This window comes from Monodon monoceros, unplaced genomic scaffold, assembly GCF_005190385.1.
Source record: "Monodon monoceros isolate NGI ecotype Baffin Bay Population unplaced genomic scaffold, NGI_Narwhal_1 Super_Scaffold_17, whole genome shotgun sequence".
NCBI classification, from domain to species: Eukaryota; Metazoa; Chordata; class Mammalia; order Artiodactyla; family Monodontidae; genus Monodon; species Monodon monoceros.
This window is the reverse complement of record NW_021703773.1, coordinates 9,825,204-9,848,616: the sequence shown is the minus strand read 5'-3', so window position 1 is coordinate 9,848,616 and position 23,413 is coordinate 9,825,204. Positions and strand designations below refer to the sequence as shown.

Here is a 23,413-nt window from a genome sequence, read left to right as displayed (position 1 = left end):
TTAAATAAATGATACATGTTGTGTCTGTTTCATCCCTGTGAATTTGTATTTGGGTTCCCACTTCATATGAGTGTGTGTGTCCCAGGGTCAATTAGTTTTGAGGCTACGTATGAGTAATTTTGCATAGATAAAGGCACCATGCAAGTGAAACTCTGCCTTTAATTGATTAATCATTAAAAATGAAACTTGTCTACTTCCTCCTATTCTGTAGCTGACAGTGATTGAGGAGCCTGGTGGGCCCATGGTGGCACCAAAATGGAATCAGTAAATTAGAGCAGTTGTCAGACCCAGATTCTGATTAAACAGCTTGCCTGGGTTAGTGGTTAATACAGTTGTAAAGAATAAAACCTGCTTTCCTAGAGAAGTCAGAAGAAAACCTTTCGGACCTAGATATTATCATACTAAGTGAAGAAGGTCAGGTGGAGAAAGGCGAGTATCGTATGATATCACTTATATGTGGAATCTAACAAAATGATACCAATGAATTTATTTACAAAACAGAAATAGACTCACAGACATAGAAACAAACTTATGGTTACCAAAGGGTGAGAGGTGGGGAGGGATAAATTAGTAGTTTGGGATTAACAGATACGTACTACTATATATAAAATAGATAAATGACAAGGACCTACTGGGTAGCACAGGGAACTATATTCAGTGTCTTGTAATAACCTATAAGGGAAAAGAATATATATATGCGTAACTGAATCACTTTGCTGTACACCAGAAACTAACACAACATTGTAAATCAACTATACTTAAATTAAAAAGTTAAAAAGGAGAGCCTTAAATGTAATAGAGTTATGTGACAGTTGTCTGATTGTGTGAACCATCTTTGAACTTAGTCAAATGTAGACGTAATTTAATATTGGGACTTGGAAAAAGAATGGAAAGATGCCTTCAAATGTAAGAAAACAAAATTTTTTGGCTTCTTTTGTGTTTTTTTTGTTTTATGTCACCACATAAATGAGATTATTACAGCCTTTGAGATTATTTTAGAATTTCTTGCCTTTTGTTGTCTGGAGCCATCTTTTCTCTGGAAACATGCTCATATTACTAGTGGCTCAAATTTTACTGTAATGTCAGTGTGGAAATCTTTATTTGGTGATATAGGGGTTTCGTTATCAACAGGACAAAGACGTATTTAAGAAAATATTCAAATATTCAAGTATCCTGTTCAAGGTATCAGAAAAGATTTTTTGCCAAAACTTCATTGTGATATGTCACAATACCATAAGATTCACCCTTTTAAAGTGTACAACTCATTGCTTTTAGTATATTCACAAAGTTGTGTGACCCATAACCACTAATCTCAGAATATTTTCATCACCGCAAAACAAATCTCATAGTAGCTAATCAGAATATTTTTGAAGCAGGTGTTCTCACTGGAGCTCTACATCTGCCTTTTGTGTTTGTAGCTAGCAAAAAATTTATTAATTCAACGCAATTGATTCCAAATATGTATTGGTATATATAATCTATTAGATTGTTTTCCATTTCATTTTTAAAGAAGTGAGATAATGAACAATGGAATATTTTAATATGTATAATTGATGAAATAATTTAGCCATATTGTGAAGGAAATGAAAGAAAGAAAATGAGTGCTTTTATCTAACTCAAAATTGACAAACAGAAAATCAAATTGTCTAGGTAGGCTAAAGGTAAATTCTCTTCAAGAGACAAAGTACCTTTGTCTCTTGAAGGTAAAGGTAAAGTACCTTTACCTTTCCACATATGTACAAACTATTATACAAATTGTGTAACTATGTAAATAGAATTGAGATCAGAAGTACCTCTAAAAAATCTGCAGTCCTCTTTATTTATTCAACAAATGCTTCCTTTTCACCACAAATACAATAAATCCTTCTTTTGTTCACCCCTGCTAATTGGTACGTTGGGTTAATCCTGCACATCGGCTAAAAGAATTGAGTTAATGTTCATCTCATCTTTGAAGCCTGGGTGCACACCTAATACCAAAAATGGGAAAAAAAATGTTTGAATTATTTTTCTTACTGTAAAAATAAAAGTAAGTTATAACCAAAAAAAAAAAATCAGTAAGAAATGGATATTTAAGGAAAACGTGTTGCACATTGATCAGAGACTGCCCACGTGTACAAAAATGACTCCAGGACATCAGTCTCAATTATTTCTCTCAGGAAGCTCGTGGGAAAACGTTTGTGCTTCTGAAAAGCATGTCAGTCTAAGTTCAAATGTGCCTAACGGCCATGCATGAAATCATGTGTGTATAGAAAATCAAGTGAACCTGCTTGAAACAACCTGTGTTTGGTCATTTGTTTTGGTAGAGATGAGTTTTCAGAGGAGAATGGATTTCTGGATATTGTGGACGTTGGTAATGTTTTCAGTATTATTGTGAATTTTCATTTGCAAAACAGTCAGCTCTTGAAACTTGAGGGATGGAGGAATCAAGAAAAGGAGGTGAGGGGCTTCCCTGGTGGCACAGTGGTTGAGAGTCCACCTGCCGATGCAGGGGACGCGGGTTCGTGCCCCGGTCCGGGAAGATCCCACATGCCGCGGAGCGGCTGGGCCCATGAGCCATGGCCGCTGGGCCTGCGCGTCTGGAGCCTGTGCTCCGCAATGGAAGAGGCCACAGCAGTGAGAGGCCCGCGTACCGCAAAAAAAAAAAAAAATAAATAAGAAAAAAGAAAAGGAGGTGAACGATAAGATTGCCGAGACTACTTTAATTGGTCTTACGGTCCTACTTTTGTTTTTTTCTTATGCTTTCCACGCCCCAGTGGTTGGATTTTTCAACAGTAAGGCAAGCGAGCATAAATATTAACACCTGTACCTTAAAAGTGCCAATTTGTTTGAGGGTGATGTTGATTTACTTGAAATGAATCAATAATTTAGCTGGGTAGCATTTAATTATATTTGTTCTCTGTTTACAGAGATATTTTGACATTTGGATTTCTTTAGGAATGGTGTTTATCTTGGTCAAAGGATGAGGGGGGTTCAGAGATAATACATGAAGGTTGGAGAGACATTCCCACCTCTCTAACCTTGTTGTCTGCCCCTGAAGCCTCACAGGAGTTTGAGCCAATTAGAGCCTGAACACAAACAATGCTGATCAGAGGCAGGATTGCACTGACCCCTTTGGAGTCTTCAAATGTTTCCCTCCATTGTCCTATACTGGGGCTGAATACTCTCATAAATACTGCTAGAGATGAAACATCTTTTCATCTGTTTTGTTTCTCAAATGAGCTGAGAAACGCTTTGATCTCTTTTGTCCCATGATAGTGTAGAACTGTACTGGTGATCATTTTTTAAGTTTTTATTATTTTCACAAATATTTGACCTGGGCTGTAATGCCATACTTAAAACTTACATGCAAAGCGATACAATTATTCGGATGCCTTAGGCATTTCTAGTGAGATCTGAGACATCAAATCGAAAGTCAGAAAATCAATAACAGGATCAAATTAGTCTTTTTTCCCCCTAATAGTAATAGGCCATTTAAAAAAAATTCTCTTTGTGAAGGTACATGCAAAGCTGACTTCTTGGTTTAGTGTTCTTAATTGGACACATGATACCAGTCTCTAAAAGAGTGGGAGGTGCATGTAGTAGAAGAAATCTCTGAATTTTTCATCAGCTAGATATCATTTGTATATCTTTGAAGTAGCATTAGTACTTGGAATAAGAAAAAGAATTTTTCTTACCACATAAACACGTATAAACAAATCTTATGTCTTACATAGAATTGACTATTGTATTACTTTCTCTTTAACTTCTACCTATTTTTCTTCTTCTAAAATAGTTTCTTTCAGGACTTTGGGGATTGATAGGGACTCTTTTCAGTCAGAGGCCATTCTGATTGCAATTTTTCATGTCTTTTTTTGATAAATTGATGGGTAAGGAAAATGTAATTTATTTTCTTCTGGTCAGTCTACTCACAGGAAGGAAAATATAGAAACGAAAATCTGTTCTTATACACAGGCTTCTATTAAAAAAAATAATAACAGGGCTTCCTTGGTGACGCAGTGGTTGAGAGTCCGCCTGCCGATGCAGGGGACACGGGTTCGTGCCCCGGTCCGGGAAGATCCCACATGCCGCGGAGCGGCTGCGCCCATGAGCCATGGCCGCTGAGCCTGCGCGTCCGGAGCCTGTGCTCCGCAACGGGAGAGGCCACAACAGTGAGAGGCCAGTGTACCGCAAAAAAATAATACTAATAATAATAACAAAGCAAGCTATTTAAAAGATCTGGAACCAACACAGGAATATTTTGCCAAGAATTTGGAGTAAAAACATTCACACAACTTAAAGTTTATGCTCTGGTCTTTAACTGGGGGACTTTTAAGACAATTGATGACTAAATACCTACTGTTCTCATTGAGCTAGTGATAGAACAAATTCAACCACTGGAAAAGCAAAGCCTTCTACAGGGACACGCTAGCACCGTAAAGTAGTGACTCCCGATAAAGATGGTCTTACTATCACTGTCCCTCTGACTCCTTTGCATGTGCTGATTGCCGTATACTAATTAATTTCAGATACCATCAGCGAAAATGGAATATGCTGAACAAGCACTTTTTTTTTTTTTTTTTTTTTGCGGTACGCGGGCCTCTCACTGTTGTGGCCTCTCCCGTTGCAGAGCACAGGCTCCGGACGCGCAGGCTTAGCGGCCATGGCCCACGGGCCCAGCCGCTCCGCGGCATGTGGGATCTTCCCGGACCGGGGCACGAACCCGCATCCCCTGCATCGGCAGGCAGACTCTCAACCACTGCGCCACCAGGGAAGCCCCCTGAATCCCCTAATGGCTCTTTATAGACCAGAGCTGTGGCCCTTGAGTAACAAAGAATGATTCTGAGGAAATGAGTGAATTTAAAATTGCCAGTTGCCCACCAGCCATCTTAACAGACGAGTGATATATGCAAGGTGGGCTCAAAAGAAGGTTTTCCTTAACTCTTTCTTCCCTATTCTCCATCTCTCTGGGGAGGCACCACAGGTGGCAGGGAGGGGGTACATATTGAAATAAAAAGTGTGACAAACTGGTGCATTTTTACGGCGATTTGTTGAGCTGGATTGAATGAATTTAGAATTGAATCTTCAAAATGATTATTTCTTTTTTTAAGGGTCTGTTTAGAATCTGGATATGTTCCTTTGAGGAGCGGCAGTACTTTCAGGCTGAAGTCTCCTAAGGTTGACTAAATTGTATAAACAGCTTTGCAGAAGACACAAGGAGGTTTTGTGTAATGGACTAGAAGATGAATCTCCATGTCACATAGACAAAGTTAGAAACAAGTCCTTACATATTTTATGATGAGACAACAGCGTAATAAACAAGCAAACAGAAGGAGGAGTTCAAAATCTGTATGAAAAGGCAAGGTCTGATTTCCCAAAGCTCAGACCAGTTAATGACTTGAGAAAAATGCATAAATGCGGCTTGTGTTTTTGTACAGTGATTATTTCATGCTTTATTTTGCCACTACTGTCATGAAATTAGTGGAGCAGGTTCAACTATTTCTGCTTGAAAAATACCACTAAAATACAGCATTCTTCAAGTCAGAGTGCAAACAATCTCATATTTATCATTTACAGGAAGGTTTTATTGGTGCATTTAGGCACCCAGACCCCCTCACTCATCTGCTGATGGCCAGTAAAAGCTATAGGAAAGTCTCATCAATGAAATTACTAATCTGTGGGGATGGAGATGCAGTTAATGCCTGTCATTCTAGATTTGTGACCATTGGGATGTGCTTTTTTATGACCACTGAAAACATTGGCTTGACTTAATAAAACGTAGTTGTTTCTAGTGTTAAATATATTTTGAAATTCTGAACACTAACATGTTCTTTGGTAGCCAAGTGATTTTTTTAAATTTTAATAAAGTAGAACTTATAAGAATAGCAATCAGCATGTGATAAATGACACCATATCTTAACTGGCTTCTGCTGTCCTTGACAAAAACTGCTAAAATGGCACAATTTTTGCTTTAGAGATTTATAGAAATAGAAAATATGTGAGGAAATATGTGAGGGGCGTTAGGTCTTTTTCCACTTTGAGAGGGGATCGCCTTTTGATCTACTCTTTCTTTCCTGTCCCAATATGCACCAGTTACAAGTTGAGGAATTAGAATTAGGATGCTTGAAATTAAGATTAAGATGTAGCACTTTGTGATCTGTAAAAAATCATGTCAGATCTTGCTTAAATATGAAAATTGTTGAGTTTAACCCAAACCACCAGCATCACTGATATATTGTGTAATCCCCTTTTTAAAATCATAGAACCTCTAGGAGGGAGGGGCAATATAGGGGTAGGGGAGTAAAAGGTACAAACTATTAGGTATAAAATAAACTACAAGGATCTGTTGTACAGCACAGGGAATATAGCCAATATTTTATAACTATAGATGGAGTATAACCTTTAAAAATTGTGAATCACTATGTTGTACACCTGTAACTTATATAATATTACACATCAACTATACTTCAATTAAAAAAAGAAGCAAAAAAAGTTAGTGCACTTTGATAAGTGAAGTGTCAGAAATAACAATATAGTAGTATAGTTCTAATCTCTGTGCCAGTTTGATAAAACCAGTTACAGGACCGAATGAAAAAAATACAGCCTCGTGGTTCATTTTTATGACTCTGTGTGTGTGTGTGTGTGTGTGTGTGTGTGTGTGTGTGTGTGAGTGTGTGACTGTACATTTTCTTAGCAAAGGAAACACTTAAAATGTCATGTACTGTTAGAGTTGCCTGGTAAATGATGGGACACCCAGTTACATTTGAATTTCTGATAAAAAAAGGCATAATTTGTTAAAGTATGTTCCAAATATTTCATGGCTCATACTTACACTAAAAAGCATCCATTATTTATAGGGAATTCAAATTGAATTGGGTATCCTGCATTTTTATTTGCTAAATCTGGCCGTCTTGCTTTCAGGCAGGGCATGACAGCTTAGTGAATCTTGATCTAGGAAGGAAACTGTACTTCCAGTCCTAGAGAAGGAAACTGCCTTTGATAGATTATGTTTTAACTTTTAAGCAACAAGGACTGTTGATTAGGACATGGCAGAAAGAGTCTCATCCCTTCTTGTGTAACCCATACTGCTGGGAGGCTGGGGCCAAACAGAGGAGCCAGCATTTCAGATTTTCCTTTCCTGGGGGCTGGGGCTCAGTCAGACAGATGGTTTTATAAAGCAGTCCGGAGTGGAAGGAGCCAGAGGACCAGGGAAAATGATACGAGAGTGTGGTCCAATCCAGGAATACCAAGTTTATCATTAAACACAAAAGGTTTAGTCCTAGGCTGTAAATGAGAGAAAAGAATGAGATTCTTTCAGGAGCCCAAACATACAGGGATGGGTAGTGGATAGTATGGGAGAAGTTTGCCCAATTTTAGACCGCAGGGATGGAGTAGACACCCATGGATGTAAAGGATGTCAAAGGAGTCAAGAGGAATTGCCTTGCAGAGAGTTGATCTAGCAGAATGAGATAAACTGGACTCATAAAAATGATCCAAAGCAAAGTTTAGCCAACTTCACAGATACTAAATCTGTCTCTGAGGACTGACTCTGAGCTGATAGCAGGGTAACGAGACTAAAGGTTTTGTGACTGTCAGGGAGAAACCCATCTTGGATGAAAACTTTGCTGAAGATTTTCAAATGTTAACTCTGTTCATACGTAGATCCTATGTCGGCATAGACGTATTTGAATATTTTATATCTTCTCTCATTTATCTTTCTACTACTAGATAAATGGGACTTGTAAGGATCTGGTAGGCAAACAAGAAAAAAAATTTGTATATATAGTTTTCTTATTTGATCTGAAATGCTGCGTGGTGTCCTACAGAGCAAGTCAAACGGGATCATTTTGGCCTCGTGCCTGGGAGAAGACTTCTATGTGTATGATGGACAATTCACTTTGGGGGTTGTGAGCATGTATAAGGGTGTGTGTGTGTGTGTGTGTGTGTGTGTGTGTGTGATTTCCCAAGATTATAGAATTATAAAATAACAATAATTTAAGGAAAAGAGGAAAATTATTGTTATTTTATAATTTTATAGAATTATAAAATAACAATAATTTAAGGAAATCTATTTTCACTAAGGAATGTTAGCCTTTAATTATGACAAACACTACAGATCCTCAAAAAGATTGTAAAAATTCCTTTGTAGTAGTCCTAAATTGAAGTCCTAAGGAAGGGATTGGTGATTTTCTTAAAGAATTTTAAGTTTTTTCAAATAATCTTTCCCCAGATAATTCATCTCACTTGTGTAACTTGATTCAGTTGGTCAGTAAAACTCGTAGTCAAAATTAGTCCTGTGGAATAGGATTTCAACAGAAAGAAAGCTTTAGAAATGAATCTTTTTGTTTCTTTGTAGATAAATGCTATTTAATTATTATTGAAGTAAATATAATTTCAGTTATTTAGTAAGTTTACAAAGTCCTATTGTGAAACCAGTTTTTTGTTTCTTTTGTTCCAATGTTATCTGAATATTCTGGAAAAATTAAAAGCAAAATCCATATAAAGAGAAAACAATACATTTTAAGGAAAAGTGCATTTCGTGCTTGGATGCAATGCTTATTCATCACTTGATAAATGGTACTTTTAATTCACTTAATTAGAGTAATTCATAACCAATTATTAGATACAGCAGACTTGCCATTCCATTTCTATAAAATAAGCATGCATTGTTATATTTATATTGATTAGTAGTAGTAACAAAATATTACCTAAAATTAGTGATAATAACATCATAAGGTAAGAAAATTGTGCAGACTTAAGAGCTAGATTCTCTTTCCAATCTTGTCATACTCTTGAGAGGAGGACAGTAGGAACATAAGTCACTAAGGCAAAATGCTTCCTCAAAATTGTTTTCAGAGCATTTCAGAAGAGGGGAAAAAAATCAGACAGAGATTATTTCAATCAAATTTAATGCAAGGGCTTCCCTGGTGGCGCAGTGGTTGAGAGTCCACCTGCCAATGCAGGGGACGCAGGTTTGTGCCCCGGTCCGGGAAGATCCCACATGCCGCGGAGCGGCTGGGCCCGTGAGCCATGGCCACTGAGCCTGCGCGTCCGGAGCCTGGGCTCTGCAACGGGAGAGGCCACAACGGTGAGAGGCAAAAAAAAAAAAATTAATGCAAAATAAAGTACCTTTTTTCAGGCAATAACATTTCTATTTCATGGCCAATAATATCTAGAATTACGTGAGTGGATTTCCATTCTAAACGTTAAGATGATTCAACTTTGAGGTTTCTATTAAAAGTTATATTTAAAAAAAGCTTTAAGTACAGCCCCTGGTGTTTTGAAGCTGTGTATTTCAAAACAAACACATAAATAAAAATATGTCTAAGAGGTCCATGGTATTTGTGTTTTCTTTTAGAAGGAATGTGATTTTTGTTAGAATAAGTTGTTGCTGTAGCTGCCTTTCAGAAAATTGGGTTTCTATATTAAATAATGCTTAAAAATAAGGATATGTAAAACTATCAAGTATTTTTCTTCTCTCAATAAAAAGGAAAAAGCTGGAGACCCTCTTCTTCCCCACCCCTTCCCCGTCACTAGCCTTCTTCTATAGGTATAAAGTGCTTTTTTAATCTATGGGGCACTTTTTAAATAAGATATTCTTTCATTATCGTAGGTAACCTGTGAAACATAGTGACAGTATTTGTAATAAAATCCTAAAGGTTCAATCACCCTAATTATACTTACCACAAAAAAGACAAATAAACCTCCTAAGTAAGTTTTCATTTCCTAGTTTATATTATTTTATCTCATCATGATCCTGTAATAGTTTTGGAGACATTCTTAAATGTTCCTATGATTGCTTCAAATATAGTGAACACAGATTATTGAAAAAGGCCTCTGAAACAAAGCAAGTAAAAATAATGAATAGAAGGGAATAGCTTTTTCTCTTATCTCTGATGGAATCATAATATGGAGTATTCTGAATCAGAGAAGAAGTCAAAGCTCTTTTAGAGTCTGACCTCACATGAAGAATACTTAACTGGAGATCCAGGGAATAACTATGAATTGGCCTCAGAGGAAGGGGTCCATGAACCTGCAAAATTGTTTGCTAGTTCTTTGTTTGCACATGTAAACAAAATTCCCCAGATTCTGAAAGGAGTCAATGGCCCTCAAAATCGTAAGAGCCACCATTTTAAGTACTCAAAATACTTGAATGGTGCCTGGGAGAGCACAGGAACTTTGTCTTCAGAGATCTGAGTTTGAATCTTAACTGCCATTTTCCATCTGTAGGATGCTGGCAAACTCCTTAATCTCTCTGAGACATCATTTGCTTTCCTATAAGTTGGGGAAATAATACAGAACTTACAGGCTATTGGGAGAACTTTGTGAGGTCATATGTATTTTTCACTGGCTCATTGAAGTCACTCAATAATTATCACCTTTCCCTCAGTATCTTTGCTCAGAGATGATAGAAATAGTTGCCAAAGCACCTATGTGTTAAAATGAGGTTTTCTTTGTTGTCTGTCACCATGCATGGCTATATCTCATACCGTGTAGCAGAGTCAGTTCTGCAAGGCAGTTTTCAGCTATGAATTTTTATAATGGAAAACAACCTCATTAACTGCAATCTGGCCCAGGGTGACATTTGACATTTATACGGTTATTTTTTTAAATAAAGTAATTTAAATGATTGGCTTTTCTTTTTATTAGGGAAAAAAAACATAGGAATGTTGACTGTTCACTCTGTCGAAGCTCCCTTTCTGCCTTCAGAGCTTTTCTCAAGGACGTTAAACACTTTTCCTAATTACTTTTTATTGATTTCTTGACATTTCTGCTTAACATTGACTGCTTATTTTTAGGAAACAAAGGCTTCTAAGCTAAAAATGTTAATGGTGCATTTGAAAGTACAAGGTTCAATATTTTAGTCATGTCTCTTACAAGCACTTATAGCTTGAAAAACTATATAACGGTTTTACTGTGTGCCTAAACTGTCTTATGTTACTGCGGAAATAAATATACAATCTTTAACTTACTTTGAGCAAATTTATGATTTACCCTGCAATATTTCAAGTTTTTAATAAGTAAAGATAAGACCTGACAGAGTCAATTGAATAAAAAATTAGTAAAATAGCTACTGTATTATCGAATAGAGAAGAGGTTGATGAAAATTAAGCAACTTAACTTGGCATTATACATTTTTGTTCCAACTTTGCAGGCATTTGCCACTAGTGAACACTTTAACTATGTCTGCCACTCTCTGATATATAGCATTCGTTTTGTTAGGGATGAACATGTAAAACAATTCTGATTAGATGATCCTTACATGAAACCTAACTAGAAGAAAACGGTCTTATGTTAGCTTTTTAGAAAGTACATTTTTGTAATAGTTGCTCGTTTAAATTACTTAGTAGTCAGGATTTGACTTTCAATTAGGCGTGCTACCACAGGACCCATTTTTAAAACCTTCTTGTGGGTGATTTATATGTTATATGAAAATGAATTTAGAGAACAATTACCAGTCAACAAAATGAGCCTAACTTCAAATGTCACTGGAGATAATTTTCATTTTATATAATTTATGTGCATTTCTTACAAATATACTTATTTTTTTCTTCACTCCTTATCTCTTTGTGGAGTACAGTCAGCTTTTAAAGGATCTAGTGGTATTAATATCGCATTGAGGTCAATCAGATGTCTTATGCAAACATTAAATATTGCTCAGGCATCATAACTAAACTTAGCATTTCATTTGGAATAGTTCTACTGCCATACTCCCCAAAGAGGTCTATAACTCAGTGTATTTATATTTGTGCATTTATAATATGTACATGCATAGTTTCTCTTACTTTAGCTTCAGAAAGAAATAAATGAGGTGTTTTTTTCTAATTTGGAGATTATTAAAAAATGAAAATGAAGTTATTTTCCAAAAAAAGAATTTTAAAAAGAAAAATGAGGATAATTTGAATGGAGGTTAGATAGAACCCGTTACAACACTGTGACACTGGATGGTCATATCGTCAGATTTTTGATAACTTTCCCAATTTAGACTAAACTATTCAAGATTGGTTTAATTTTCTGGTTCTTAGGAAAGTTTAACGGAAAAGATAACCATTTTATTCTGAAACAGACAATAGAATACTAGATAATACGGACTGAGCATTTTCCCTGAATTAAGACTAAAATAACATTGATGTGACTAACATTGGTCTCCTGTCTTCTGCTAAGAATGCATAATCTAAAAGTAATGTTTGAGTCTCATTTCCTGACATATAGTTTACAAACATAGGGAAAATATTCAGAAAGTGATACTTTCTGGAAGGTGGAAGAATATGGCTTCTCTAATAGTCTGTGGAAAGGATGTCATTGTTTTGTTGTTTTGTTCATTTTTAACTACAACGTCACATATGTAGTTCTGGATTGAAAGAACCATGAGACGGAATGCTTTAGTGGATATATTATGGGCCTTGCAGTCAACCTGCCTTGGAATTTCTCTCTACTTTATTTATTACACTGAGAATACAGGCCTGCAATTCTTCTCTTTCAACCTCTTCACCTGTGAAAAGGATAAAATGTTACCTATTCTTAGGGTTATTGTGATGACTATGGGGCTAGAATATCTGGCACACTGTAGGTATTTAATGAATATGCACCTTCTTGTTCTTTGCTAAGAATTGTATTGCCTTTACCATACAGATAACTTTTGAGTTTCTTTAGCATTTATTTCTCCTCCCCCCAAAAAAGGAAACCCTGAAAGAATAAAAGCAAAAGACATGCCTTTACAAGTTACAGCAAATATTATTGATGCCAGATACCTACTGGGCTAGGTGAATATGATTTCTACTTCAAATGACAAGATTACTGTAGAAAAGGATAAAGTTTTATGATATCAAGAGGAAGATGCTTAAAGTGAAAATATAATATCCAGAGAATTCTTCCATCTTTGCAATCATAAAATGTCTTCTCTTTCTGCTTATTTCTTTTGTGCTTTTCCCTTATCTACCTTGAAGATTACCTTAAAGCCAGAAGATGGTAAATAGCATGCCCAGTAGAAATGGTAGTTGTGAGCATATTTACTGAGCTCTTAGCTTCACTGGGATATAATTTGTGATGGGTCATATTCTAGAAATATGACAATTAATAATGGGTAGATTTATTTCTTCTGTTAATGAGAAAGGCAACAGAAAGGTTGTATTCCCAGAAAGATGGCATTACTTTTTAAGATTTCACACTTAAGTTGGATACTAGGCAGGAGAATTCACCTGAGTAACTAGTAAGCTGGACATGGCCCCTTTCCTTGTACTTTTCTCTTTGAGCCCGTAATGAATCTGATGGTTTCATTTCTGACATTTTGTAGAAACCATTTCCCAAGCAGTACCTTGTAGACCTCAACTCTACCATGTAAAAGAATCAAGACATTCTTTCTGACATTCATGCCTCTGGGACAGAAAAGGGCAGTTTCTATCACAGGTAATGATGACAATCCAATTTAATTTTTTATAACCTTTTTTTCTTTTTCAATTTAACTTCCCTTTTGGATGATATATTTAGTGGGACTTGCCTGCAAAGAGTCTAGGAACCTTTGCAGAATGATAATCAGACATATTGCTTCTTCTCTTTTTTATTTGTGAATACTTTTAAAGGTACTTGTTTCTTATTTTAATGTATGCCAGGGGAATTGGAAATGCTACGCATAGCAAGTTGTATGTTTGGAATCAGTACAGATCCCTGTCAACCTCCCTAAAATGATTACTTCTCTCATCCACCTTAGAACATTTTTACGTTATTAAGTCATCAGGTTTAGCTGAGCAATGAGGGTGTGACCTCTTTGTTATTTGGATTATAAAATGCTCCTGATCATTTTCAGGGTACTTATGGCCAAGACTTCAGTGCCACCCCTAGTATTTCTTGTCATGAGTTATGATAGTGATGGATTCCATCCGTCTGGACCTCGGCTCCCATGGTTCTCTGATCTAAGAACAGTTGGAACTTTGTTCTGACCTCATGCTACGCCTAGTCACAGAGTTTCTTATAAAATAGAGGAAGCATTTTAATAAATCAGGTATATTTCGTATCTCTAGAGTTGGATCATTCATGACTTCTTTCACAGAGTTTGTCAAATGGTCAGCAGTGTCATCTAGAGCTTGGAGCACTGGTCCCGCAAGTCAGAGGACCAGGACACAATTCCTAGTTCAGTCACCTTCTCTCTTTTGACCTGTGCATATATACTTGGTTTACCTGTCTCTAGAATGTGATTCCAGCAACATAGATCACATTGCCCATTTAATAGATTCCATTTCATTAGACTTCTTCAATTTCTGTAAGTTTTCTTGTTGCCATGTTGCTACTATTATAGTTCTGCATAGGAAACCCCAACTTCATGTCAGGATTTGAAGCTAGACTTCACCATAAATTGCAATTTTCCAGCCTCTCAGCCCAAGGAATATGGTGCATTCAACAGGAAAGAACAAACCGAGGGAAGTAACCACCTTTCACTTGAGCATCAAAAATCCTACCAGTTGGGCTTCCCTGGTGGCGCAGTGGTTGAGAGTCCGCCTGCCGATGCAGGGGACACGGGTTCGTGCCCCGGCCCGGGAAGATCCCACATGCTGCAGAGCGGCTGGGCCCGTGAGCCATGGCCGCTGAGCCTGCACGTCCGGAGCCTGTGCTCCGCAACAGGAGAGGCCACAACAGTGAGGGGCCCGCATACCGAAAAAAAAAAAAAAAAAATCCTACCAGTTGCAGTAAACCCCTCCTGTGACTGAGTTTATTCCCTAAAGGTTGTTACATCCTTATTTATATCACAAAACTGGCATCCCAGACGTTTCTAATTGAATTGAACTTCAGATTCACCGTTGGGTCCCGAGAAGTGCTAAGTTTTCCTAGAAGCAAAATCCTTCCTGTTCTCTCTCCTTCTCTACCATCCACCATCAGACTACTTTTTTGTTTACTTCCTCTCTGACATCCGTGGGTAAGGTTTTTTTTATTTTAAAGATGTGCATGGCCAACATTTTCTGTGGTTATTACTGTGGATTTGCCAATGCCTAGTTCTGACTTTAGAAGAAATATTTTGACACTATGCATTCACTTACAATTTCCATCTGTTCATCCATGTGTTCTGCTTGTTCACCTTTGAGCAACTAAAATTTGTTATTTACAACTAAAATAATTCACAGATGAAATGGTCTTCAAATCCTGAAAACAAACAAAAAATGAAAACAGGCAAAATCACTAGGTGGATACTTGATATTGGAGGATTGAATTTGGCAAAGGATAAAATTGAATTTGAAATACTTTAAAGGATAATCATATATTTTAGTAATATTGGTAAATAATGAATTTGTTTTTATTCAGTCTGCTTAAAATTACACTTGGCTTTATGATGAACTAATGTCAACTGATTAAACAAAAAGCAACAAGAAGTCTAGAAAGCAAAAATGGGGGGGAATCATGGGATATCTTGGGCCCTTATTAAGGCCCAAGAGGGAAAGAGCTTTGATTCCAGGAGTGGTGAGATTGCGTTAAGGACAAAATAGCCTCCATCCTTATTTACCAATGAATCCTTCAGTTCCTGTCACTTTTTTTCTACAGAACAAATCTAAGAATATAAAGCAGGCTTTAAGCCAATGGGTAACAGAGTGCAGTTTGATTTTCTAAGGAAGGAAAGCTGTAGTCACAGACGCACACGTGCACACACATGCACACGCACACACGCGCGCGTGCACACGCGCGCACACACACACAGAGTGCTCTGGCAAGTAGAGAGTTAGCTTCCCAAGCATGCACTTCAGGCCTAATCTAGTGGCTGTGATGGATCCATGTAACCATTTGACAGGTTCTGATAACCTTTTAATGGAAAACAGTGTGAAGGGGCAGTGAAGGATTACTGAGTTCTAACAACATCTGTCTTCTAATTAAGATCCTTTTTTCATTATCACCATTTAATTCCAGGAACTTGTGTGGCATCTGTAGAACTATGACTCCCTTCCCTGAGTTCTTCAGACTTTGAGAAAAATTTAAGTGCTCTAGTTTTGGGTATAGAACATTAGGCATTAAGGTGCAGGGAGAAGCGAGTTTCTCAACAGAAAAGATCACCCATCTGGAGCTGATCTCTATGAAGACATTTACATCCCTGAGATTGAGCATCCAACACACCAGAAAGGTGTGTAATCAAGAAAAAATCTCTGACTCTTTGAACAAAAGCATTCTGGTTTTCACTGTTCTTCAGAAGTAAGGCGTCCTTAAGGGAAAAGCCATGAATCAAACAGGTCTTTTCAAAGAATAGGGTCCGAGGTCTGGTTTCTTCTTAGTAATAAAATCTCCACAGCCTAGGAAGCCTTGTTTCTACTAAGAAATATAACCAGAACTTGCCTGTCGTCTGTGAACTCTCCCATAGTGGGGTTCAGAATCATAACACTGCCTGTGTCTCCCCATTATGGTAGTCGCTGGATTCAGTAGTTTCTGAACTGGAGAATTCTCACTAGGTGTTGGCAATGCCTATGTGAGCAGAAGAGCAATGCAGATTCTTACTAGATTTACTAGTGGGTCTTGGAAAGTGTTTGACTTCTTAAAAGCTTTTGCATAAATGACAGATCTCAGCTGAAGACATTTGGCTGTTCTGCAGGAACCCTATGGGAATTAAACTGGCAAAGTGGACCTGGCCAAGAATTGGGTTCTGCCTGCTTTGATTTTAGAGTGGCTTTTTTTTTTTTTTTGCGGTACGCGGGCCTCTCACTGTTGTGACCTCTCCCGTTGCGGAGCACAGGCTCCGGACGCGCAGGCTCAGCGGCCATGGCTCACGGGCCCAGCCACTCTGCGGCATGTGGGATCTTCCCGGGCCGGGGCACGAACCCGTGTCCCCTGCATCGGCAGGCGGACTCTCAACCACTGCGCCACCAGGGAAGCCCCTTGGGGTGGCTTTGTAGAGCCGTGGTTCCCTTACAGCTGATGTGCCGCACAGCCCCACTTCCCTGCTTTACACTGTCTTCCCTCATCCGTGTTTGAATACGAAGCACCTTAGTAATGGATGGAAAGAACAAAGATCTGTATTAAACACAGACTTGCACTGTCTACAGAAATGGTTTGTATTTGAAAGGGGGGAAGACCTCAGCCATTCTGAATTATTATAGCTTCAGGAGGTGGAAGTGTTTTATTAGTCCATATACACAGATAGATACATCAACGCCGGGAAAAAAAAAACTAATAAATTATAACTAAGATTCTACATATGGACCTTCTTAATATTCTGCCTTGTTTCTGGCAGTGCAGGGAAATGGCCAGACAACTTAGATAAGACCTTGACCTCTGCTCCGCCTTTCTTTCATGACATACCTCAGCGTGCGCCCTTTTTGGTTTCCCTGTAAGCAGGATAATGATTTCCACTGAGTTTTTCCAACAAGCGAATGGTGTAGATATATGAAACAGCTAGACCAGATGACGACAGTAAGACACTGAACACATGGCTCCAGTTTTTAAAAAAATATTGTGTACTTTGGAAAAAGAGTTCAAAGTGTGCACCTGTCTGTTTCCTTTTTTATTGAGCAACAAGGTTTAATGGCAACAGTAGAAAAACAGGTGTCTGTTCAGCTTGGGTGTCGAGGCCCAGAAATTGAAAACAAAACACCACAAAAACCCCAAGGCTTGAAGAGAGCTTCCTTAGGGATCATGTAGTCAAGGTTAATTTATAATTTTGGCCCAGTTCCTGTAAAGGCACAGGATTTGACTGTCATACTTCCTCCCCCATCCCCATCCCCACGTCTAACCTAAAAAGAATATGTTCTTTAGAAAAACAAGACCTGTGATGAGCTAAGTATTATGAGACCAGCTAGTCCTCTGCGGGGCAGGGCAAAAAGCTTTCTTGAGATGAAGCATTTAAAGTTATGTGTGTTTTCCAAATGAACCTATCTATGAAACAGAAACAGAATCACAGACATAGAGAACAGACTTGTGGTTGCCAACGGGGAGGGGGTTTGGGGGAGGGATGGAGTGGGAGTTTGGGGTTAGCAGATGTAAGCTTTTATATATAGAATGGATAAACAACAAGGCCCTACTGTATAGCACAGGGAACTATATTCAGTACCCTATGATAAACCATAATGAAAAAGAATATAAAAAAAGAATGTATATATATGTATAACTGAATCACTTTGCTGTACAGCAGAAATTAACACAGCATTGTAAATCAACTATACTTCAATTAAAAAAATGCTGAAGAAAAATAAGTAAATAAAGTTATTTGTGTTTTGGAAACCTTGTTTTATTCCTGTTCAGATTGGCCACGTGTAAATGGCAATAGCGGTATTGAAAACCGTTAGGTTTCTGTGTGTTATTTGGTGACATAGAATTTGTGCTAGGACCCTAAAAACTGCAGATACACATTTTATGACACATCCTCTTACAGAGAGGTTTGTTTTGCTATTCTGATCACAAACCTGGGAACAAGGAACTCCAGGGAGTTCTGGGAAAATACACACACTGAAATTAGCCAAGTGTTAGAGAGCAAGATTCTTATGTTCTGAACATACTTTTACGGCCTCATTCCTTTGTACGCAGCAACCTTTGGCCTCAGTGAGGAAAATGCTGAACTTATGGAAACAGAGCTTGGCTCTTTATGTCTACAGCCATCACACAAACACAGAATTGCCGTAACTTGGCTAAATGGTGTGTAACAATGGACTGTCTGGGGTTTTAGAGCTGCAAAGGTGCCTTTCTAAGGAATATTCTTCAAGCTTGTTGTGTTACAGATCCACTGATCAAAGAGGCCTGGCTCCAAGATGGTGTCTGCGTTATCTGGACTCCATTTTTTTTTTCTATACTTCTATAGAGGTGCCTTTATGCACGACACTGAAAATATAGATTACTTAAAATGATTTGTCGGGAATCATTTCCTGTCAGGGAGATGCTTTCATAACTTTTAGGAATATCACTACCTTGATCATCTGTGTAACTTAGGATTTCAGGCCAACTATGATACTGTCTGCTCGTCATGGGTTCCTTTATATCAACAGACGTGGTATAGTTAAATTAGGAAAGCGTTAGTCATGTAGTTGTGGCTACAAGACTTGACATTTTAATGTTACCAATGACTCTTGAGTATTGAGAATGGCCCGCAGTTCCTCTGTCTAATAATATCATGGGTATATCCTAGATTGTGTGAAGAATAAAGAGGAAACGTGTGTTAGGCAGTTTGAATGCCTGAGAAAGAGGTGCAATACGAGGTGTGAAATACAAACCCCAGCATTTAGTTCTTGCTTAATTTTAATGTATATGAATACAAAGTAGTGTTAATTCTTCAGTATGGCGCTGATTCCTCTCCCATCGTTACTGGGCTACTTTGAGCAATCTTCCTTTCTCATCTAGACCTTTGTGTCACCTTCTTCACTGGTCTCATCTCCATTTTTCTCCCTTTCCAAAGGCTATAGAATAGACCGTTAATTTTATTAATCACAGCCGCAAGCAAAAACCCAACTCTCTCCATGACCTACAGATTAAATATTAATTCCAGCCAGATTGCCAAGGGCTTCTTTAATATGGATGTATTATTATTTTATAGCCTCATTAACTTCACCTCCCTATTATGTAATGTAATGCCTCCCTTTAATGTAATGCCTTCTTCTACCCCAAGCACAGACCCAGTTCCCCTTCTTAATATATTACCCTTTGAAAGTATCTCCTATTCTTTATATTTATTCTTAGGTTCACACCTAGCTGACCTAAATGATTTATAGTTCCTATTGCTGTTGTGAATATAATCCTTTTATTTTATTAGGTTTTCTTGCTAGGTAATACTGGTATCCAATCATATCATCTTCTAATAGTGCTTATTTTATCTCCTCATTTCCTACAGTTGTACCACAATTTGTTATTCCTGTCTCGTTGCATTGGCTAGAACTTTCAGAGCAGTGTTAAATAGTAGCACCAGTAGTCACCATTCTTGGCTTGTTCTTGATATTAAGGAAATTGATATTGTTATAAAGGATGTTGTTATAAAGGATATTGATATTGTTCTTGATATTAAGGAAACCACCCCTCCAAGAGTTTCAGGGTTAAGTATGATTTAGATTGGTGGCTAACAGTCAGCATCTTTAGGTTGCATACAGTATCATTCTAATTCCACTTTATAAAGACATGTTTTGAAAAGGCTGAAATTGATATTTTTGCATTTTTAAGTTTTAAATGTATGTAGGGATATATTAAAACATGTACATATATATGTATAAATTTAAACATGCATATTGAACGTATGAAAGTACAAAGAATGATATAACAAATTTCCATGGAGCCATCCTCCAGTTCAGCAGTTATCAGTTTTGTTTTATCCTGATTTCACTCACTTCCCTTCCCTCTTACTATTTTGAAGTAAATCCCAGACATCTTATTATTCAATGTATAAATATTTCAGCATGTACCTCTGAAAGATAAGGGCTATTTTTAAACATAACCATAATGCATTTGACACATATACCAATTTTTTTAAACATCTTTATTGGAGTATAATTGCTTTACAATGTTGTGTTAGTTTCTGCTTTACAACAAAGTGAATCAGCTATACGTATACATATATCCCCATATCCCCTCCCTCTTGTGTCTCCCTCCCACCCTCCCCATCCCATCCCTCTAGGTGGTCACGAAGCACTAAGCTGATCTCCCTGTGCTATGCGGCTGCTTCCCACTAGCTAGCTATTTTACATTTAATAGTGTATATATGTCAATGTCATTCTCCCACTTCGTCCCAGCTTACCCTTCCCCCTCCCCGTGTCCTCAAGTCCATTCTCTATGCCTGCGTCTTTATTCCTGTCCTGCCTCTAGGTTCATCAGAACCTTTCTTTTCTTTTTTTTTTTTAGATTCCATATATATGTGTTAGCATATGGTATTTATTTTTCTCTTTCTGACTTACAGCACTTGGTATGACAGACTCTAGGTCCATCCACCTCACTACAAATAACTCAATTTTGTTTCTTTTTATGGCTGAGTAATATTCCATTGTATATATATATGTGCCGCATCTTCTTTATCCATTCATCTGTTGATGGACACTTAGGTTGCTTCCATGTCCTGGTTATTGTAAATAGTGCTGCAGTGAACATTGTGGTACATGACTCTTTTTGAATTATGGTTTTCTCGGGGTATATGCCCAGTAGTGGGATTGCTAGGTTGTATGGTAGTTCTAGTTTTAGTTTTTTAAGGAACCTCCATAGTGTTCTCCACAGTGGCTGTGTCAATTTACATTCCCACCAACAGTGCAAGGGTGTTCCCTTTTCTCCACACCCTCTCCAGCATTTATTGTTTGTAGATTTTTTGATGATGGCCATTCTGACCGGTGTGAGGTGATACCTCATTGTAGTTTTGATTTGCATTTCTCTAATGATTAGTGATGTTGAGCATCCTTTCATGTGTTTGTTGGCAATCTGTATATCTTCTTTGGAGAAATGTCTATTCAAGTCTTCTGCCCATTTTTGGATTGGGTTGTTTGGTTTTTTGATATTGAGCTGCATGAGCTGCTTGTATATTTTGGGGATTAATCCTTTGTCAGTTGCTTCATTTGCAAACATTTTCTCTCATTCTGAGGGTTGTCTTCTCATCTTGTTTATGGTTTCCTTTGCTGTGCAAAAGGTTTGAAGTTTCTTTAGGTCCCATTTGTTTATTTTTGTTTTTATTTCCATTTCTCTAGGAGGTGAGTCAAAAAGGATCTTACTGTGATTTGTGTCATAGAGTGCTCTGCCTATGTTTTCCTCTAAGAGTTTTAGAGTGTCTGGCCTTACATTTAGGTCTTAAATCCATTTTGAGTTTATTTTTGTGTATGGTGTTAGGGGGTGTTCTAGTTTCATTCTTTTACATGCAGCTGTCCAGTTTTCCCAGCACCACTTGTTGAAGAGGCTGTGTTTTCTCCGCTGTATATTCTTGCCTCCTTTATCAAAGATAAGGTGACCATATGTGCGTGGGTTTATCTCTGGGTTTTCTGTCCTGTTCCATTGATCTATATTTTTGTTTTTGTACCCAGTACCGTATTGTCTTGATTGCTGTAGCTTTGTAGTATAGTCTGAAGTCAGGGAACCTGATTCCTCCAGCTCTGTTTTTTTCTCAAGATTGCTTTGGCTGTTTGGGGTCTTTTGTGTTTCCAGACAAATTGTGACATTTTTTGTTCTAGTTTTGTGAAAAATGCCAGTGGTAGTTTGATAGGGATTGCACTGAATCAGTAGGTTGCTTTGGGTAGTATATGACACATATACCAATTAATGATAACCCTTTGTAATCAGTGATCAGATTTCCTCTTACATCAGGACCCAAATAAGTTTCATTCATTGCAATTGGTTTAATGTCTCTTTTTAATGTCTGTATTTTAGGTTTTTCTTTTCTCTCACCCTTTGGTCTGTCTCTAGCTCTAGCTCTCTTTGTCTTTTTATCTTCTTTTAATTTTTTCTTAAGAAATCAGGTTATTTGCCCTGTAGAGTTCTTCATAGATTGGGCTTTGCTGATTGCATCCCATGGTGTTCTTTTATATGTTCCTCTGACCTGTGTTCTTCCTGTAAATTAGTAGCTGTATCTGGATGCTTGATTAAATTCAGATTTGATCTTTGGGGGTAAGAATACTTTGTGGATAGTTTTAGAGAAGTTGATTTTCGATCTCATCAATGTTGATTCTCTATTTATTGAAATGACCATATGGCTTTTATTTTTGATATGCCACGATTTTTTTTTAATTTGATGAATAAGATAATGAATTTGTCTCATAGTTTCTGTCTTTCGACCTTCCGTCTACTTTCATTACTAAGTGTATTTTGGTTGATGAATAAATTAGCCTATGTCATTAAATGTCACATGGTAATTTCAGCAGCTCGCCGAGTAACTGAATCCTTAATCAGTTCCCTTTGTTTTGATGTGTTCTGTATGATGCTCCAAACTTTTGACTAATTTGGAAAATGACAGGTTAACATTTTCTACATTGACATGACCTTCTCCCAACCAAACTGATACTGATAAAATGTGCAGAATACAGTAAAGAATGTGCCCCTTCTACCTTTAGCCTGATGAGATCTATAAATATATCAAATTAAGCCAGTCAGCTGACTGCTAATATTTGCTTTGTAGGCTAGATGAATCTTACTCTTTTAGAATACGTGTTGATAGGAAAAGATTCAAGGAACAGCTTGAAAGTTCGTTGACTTCTGGCTATGGAAATTTTATACTCAGATAAAACTGTCAGTGATTAGTAGAAAATATATAGCAGAACTGTATTTCTGTAGCTGGCTTCTTAGCTAAGAGAAGATTATTGGCTTTGTAAGGAAGAAAATGTCGCTTTCTTGTAACCACCTGGCCAGCCATCCACTGTGGGAGGAGACTCCTTCTTCTTTAGAAAAGCTAAGACATCCTAGAAGACATTTATGCCATTGACATGTTGCTCTAAGAAGTAGTAGACTAGTGTCTACTACTACATCACTGTGTCATGAGTGAAATGTGCTGTCAGAAAAAAAGAAAAAAAAATAGCCACTTCTGTGTTTG

The 23,413-nt window shown here is 37.5% G+C and overlaps 1 protein-coding gene across 11 annotated transcripts in view; it reads left to right on the top strand.

Annotated features, from left to right (window-relative positions):
- Positions 1-23,413, top strand: part of NRG1 (neuregulin 1) — a 1,014,701-nt gene that overhangs the window by 951,188 nt on the left and 40,100 nt on the right. The window lies entirely within an intron of this gene.